Here is a 5,000-nt window from a genome sequence, read left to right on the forward strand (position 1 = left end):
ACGCGACTAGTTAGCAGGCTAGAGTCTCGTTCGTTATCGGAATTAACCAGACAAATCGCTCCACCAACTAAGAACGGCCATGCACCACCACCCACCGAATCAAGAAAGAGCTATCAATCTGTCAATCCTTCCGGTGTCCGGGCCTGGTGAGGTTTCCCGTGTTGAGTCAAATTAAGCCGCAGGCTCCACTCCTGGTGGTGCCCTTCCGTCAATTCCTTTAAGTTTCAGCTTTGCAACCATACTTCCCCCGGAACCCAAAAGCTTTGGTTTCCCGGAGGCTGCCCGCCGAGTCATCGGAGGAACTGCGGCGGATCGCTGGCTGGCATCGTTTATGGTTAGAACTAGGGCGGTATCTGATCGCCTTCGAACCTCTAACTTTCGTTCTTGATTAATGAAAACATACTTGGCAAATGCTTTCGCTTCTGTTCGTCTTGCGACGATCCAAGAATTTCACCTCTAACGTCGCAATACGAATGCCCCCGCCTGTCCCTATTAATCATTACCTCGGGTTCCGAAAACCAACAAAATAGAACCGAGGTCCTATTCCATTATTCCATGCACACAGTATTCAGGCGGGCTTGCCTGCTTTAAGCACTCTAATTTGTTCAAAGTAAACGTGCCGGCCCACCGAGACACTCAATAAAGAGCACCCTGGTAGGATTTCAACGGGGTCCGCCTCGGGACGCACGAGCACGCACGAGGCGGTCGCACGCCTTCGGCTCGCCCCACCGGCAGGACGTCCCACGATACATGCCAGTTAAACACCGACGGGCGGTGAACCAACAGCGTGGGACACAAATCCAACTACGAGCTTTTTAACCGCAACAACTTTAATATACGCTATTGGAGCTGGAATTACCGCGGCTGCTGGCACCAGACTTGCCCTCCAATAGATACTCGTTAAAGGATTTAAAGTGTACTCATTCCGATTACGGGGCCTCGGATGAGTCCCGTATCGTTATTTTTCGTCACTACCTCCCCGTGCCGGGAGTGGGTAATTTGCGCGCCTGCTGCCTTCCTTGGATGTGGTAGCCGTTTCTCAGGCTCCCTCTCCGGAATCGAACCCTGATTCCCCGTTACCCGTTACAACCATGGTAGGCGCAGAACCTACCATCGACAGTTGATAAGGCAGACATTTGAAAGATGCGTCGCCGGTACGAGGACCGTGCGATCAGCCCAAAGTTATTCAGAGTCACCAAGGCAAACGGACCGGACGAGCCGACCGATTGGTTTTGATCTAATAAAAGCGTCCCTTCCATCTCTGGTCGGGACTCTGTTTGCATGTATTAGCTCTAGAATTACCACAGTTATCCAAGTAACGTGGGTACGATCTAAGGAACCATAACTGATTTAATGAGCCATTCGCGGTTTCACCTTAATGCGGCTTGTACTGAGACATGCATGGCTTAATCTTTGAGACAAGCATATGACTACTGGCAGGATCAACCAGGGAGCTGCGTCAACTAGAGCTGAGCAGCCGGCCGCCCGGGAGTGTGTCCCGGGGGCCCGCGCGAACACGCAAGCGTCCGCTCAATCATTCTGCAAACAGGAGGAGGCTGAGCTCCCCTGCACAATACACCTCGAAACCCTCTCAGGTCCCGGCGGCGCGCAGCGCCGTCCCAAGTACTTGGTCGGGTTCGAGAGAGGCGCAATCGCCCGGAGTTAGGCGAGTAGACGCTTTCGGTGCGACCACCCGTGCTCCCAACTGAGCTTGCCGCTGCCGACAGAGGCCCGGGAGCGTGCTGTCGTGGCATTGCCGGCGGGAGACAACACGCGCCACCTACGGTGACCGGCAGCTCCAACGCCAGCGCCACAGAAGGACAAAAGCCCCACTTGGGTGCCGAAGCGAACTCTCCCAGCACAGCGCACGCGCCAACACATCCGCACAGCTGCGATACAAACCACCAGCGAGAACCGCTGGGGCGACCGAGCAGCAGACGGCGTCGCGGCGCCGAGCGCCGGGCGGCGGCGCATCCTCAACGCACACAGTCCTCAATCGGACCAGCACACTGAAGATGTCCACCGCGCTTCGCACCGGGCCCGCGAGGACCTACTTTGGCCGCACGGCGCCGCGCGCAGGGTGCGCCGGCGCGCAGCTGCGACGCCTGCCGCGTCCGTCGGCCGGCGCGCCTGCCACTGGCCGCCCCCACCAGCCGGCTGTAGCGCGTGCGCCCACGCACCGCGCGGCCAGCACGCCGGGAGGCGCCCCCTCACCGGCCGGGGACGGTCCCACCCAGCCACCGCCGCGTATCGCTTCACACCCAGATGCCGTTCAGTTTCGTCGGCATGGTGGGTATCGCTGGAACAACCGGTTCGTACCTCAACCTATCGTCGCCATCACCGATTCACCCCTAGCGAGAACAACCGCACCACAACAGGTTACCATTTGTTCATTTGCGTAACTTCACCAGAAAACGCAGGCGTCCATCGCCATTTGCAACTTCAACGATTATTGCATGCCTGTGTCAGGTGTCACGCCACACTACGTCTGCCCACATACACGCAACAAAATGTGCACGCCTAGACAATACGTGGAAGGTGGCCCCCGTACGTATGCGATGTCCATTGCTCGAACGACTGTCAACCGGCCTCTGTAGCATGTCGCAGATATGGAACGCGGTGCACCATGCCATCACGGTGTGTGAGGAGAGACGACTAGGTCCGAATACATCAACAGACAGCTCATGCTGATCGCCATCCACGGCGTCCGTTCCTCCCACACGTCTCTATGGCGTACCACACTGCAATCCAGCTCTCATAGGGAGACGACACGTAGCTGCGTGCACAATATTTGCACTGTATGGTCCGCCGTTTTTGGGCGCAGTCGTTGTACGGTCACACATGTGCCACGATGTATCATTCGGTACATAAGGACGAATGTGCAGTACAGATTGTGGTTTACGCGTACGACATTAGCGGACGGTTGACACAGGCCGCACCACAACGTAGCCTGAGTACGTCGCATGCGAAGGGCATTGAACATGCAAACTTCTCACCAACCAGCTTGCGAAGGCAGGGGGGCAAGGTGGGGACGTGGGGAGGGGCGGCATGTACGTCCTGCTGCCATCCACATTACAGTGTACAGCAGGAGCATGTGGAAAGTCAGCAAGACTTGCAAGGTGTTTAACATGAAGCGATACACAGGGGAGCGGGCAGTGCGAGTAGCGAACTATATTGCGAGGGTTGCGGGTGGGCAACACTACACTAATTGAACGAGTCGTATAACAATTACAGAGCAGGTTTAGGCGACAACATGGGTTACGTTAGGGGACAACGTGGGTTACGTTAGGGGACAACGTGGGTTAGGTTAAGGCACAACGTGGGTTAGGTTAAGGCACAACGTGGGTTAGGTTAAGGCACAACGTGGGTTAGGTTAAGGCACAACGTGGGTTAGGTTAAGGCACAACGTGGGTTAGGTTAAGGCACAACGTGGGTTAGGTTAAGGCACAACGTGGGTTAGGTTAAGGCACAACGTGGGTTAGGTTAAGGCACAACGTGGGTTAGGTTAAGGCACAACGTGGGTTAGGTTAAGGCACAACGTGGGTTAGGTTAAGGCACAACGTGGGTTAGGTTAAGGCACAACGTGGGTTAGGTTAAGGTACAACATGGGTTAGGTTAAGGTACAACATGGGTTAGGTTAAGGTACAACATGGGTTAGGTTAAGGTACAACATGGGTTAGGTTAAGGTACAACATGGGTTAGGTTAAGGTACAACATGGGTTAGGTTAAGGTACAACATGGGTTAGGTTAAGGTACAACATGGGTTAGGTTAAGGTACAACATGGGTTAGGTTAAGGTACAACATGGGTTAGGTTAAGGTACAACATAGGTTAGGTTAAGGTACAACATAGGTTAGGTTAAGGTACAACATAGGTTAGGTTAAGGTACAACATAGGTTAGGTTAAGGTACAACATAGGTTAGGTTAAGGTACAACATAGGTTAGGTTAGGTTAGGTTAGGTTACACGTTGTTGTAAGGAAAGGTGTAGGGGGGGGGGGGGGCGGGGGCGGCAGGTTCGTTGATAGTGATTATAGTAAGTGAATGCTTGTGACATGATCAGATTTGTCACGTCAGGATGCACCTTTGGCTTATTAGAGGCGGCGCTCCAATTCTATGCTTGTGTGAGACCTGTGTCTTTGACTCATGTCATTGTTTGTGCGCTGTGACAGGAGGTACTATTGTGATGTTGGGTGCACCGTTGTATAGGACATGTGTGGGTGTTGGTGCCTGGTCTGCGCAATGGTGGATGTCGAAAGGCTGGGATATTGTATTTTCCGCATGGACCTCCTGGTCTGGTTGTGATAGTGTGGATTGTGTAATGTGGCGGAGAAGATGCACTGGATGTTGTTCCATGCTGGTGCTTACATATTGTATGTGCGCCTGTTAGAAGCAGAGAGTGGTGCGTGATCAGAGTGTCTGGCTGACGTGTGGTTCCCATTGTGGGCAGACTCTTTCAGCATGTATACGGACAGTTGTGTATATTTATTGTAGTTTGATGGCTCTGCATTGATTACTAATCAGCGCCGTGTGTACGGGTAATCTGGTTCCAGTCCAAAATGTTCCATCTGTGTACATTAGTGACAAAGACTCCCCCCATGCAGTGGGGCTCGGTCTGTTATAGCTCTTCCGCGTAATATATTTGCCCCACGTTTTTGCGACTGCGAGTGCGAGTGCAACGCGCATGGGGACCGACATGCTGATGGCTCGGTATCGGACGCCGTACAGTGAGCAACGCGATCGCGTCTCTCGCTCGTAAGTGGTACAGGTCGCGGCTCATGTATAGGGACAGCGGGAATGTCGCATATTGGAAATAACTCTTCATGAAACGCAAGTTATAGGGGTGGATTGCACTTTACGAGTGCGGGAAACTTCCGCCGTTCATCCGCTGGAGGTGCGCGTGTGGCGGTTGGGGTGGTGCACGAACGGGTGCGGGTGGAGTCATTGCCGGTCCACGGCTTCGTGCGGCAGAGCCACTGGAGATTGGGTGCTATGGTCGACAG

General features: G+C 54.0%; 1 non-coding gene across 1 annotated transcript in view; it reads right to left on the reverse strand.

Moving 5' to 3' along the window:
- The window catches only part of LOC124728680, a 1,909-nt gene extending 456 nt beyond the window's left edge, over positions 1–1,453 (reverse strand). Inside the window, exon 1 of the ribosomal RNA XR_007007422.1 lies at positions 1–1,453. This exon is cut by the window's left edge and continues 456 nt beyond it. This is a non-coding gene — a ribosomal RNA (small subunit ribosomal RNA).
- Between the last annotated feature and the right edge of the window lie 3,547 nt (positions 1,454–5,000).

This window comes from Schistocerca piceifrons, unplaced genomic scaffold (genome assembly GCF_021461385.2).
Source record: "Schistocerca piceifrons isolate TAMUIC-IGC-003096 unplaced genomic scaffold, iqSchPice1.1 HiC_scaffold_1169, whole genome shotgun sequence".
NCBI lineage: Eukaryota > Metazoa > Arthropoda > Insecta > Orthoptera > Acrididae > Schistocerca > Schistocerca piceifrons.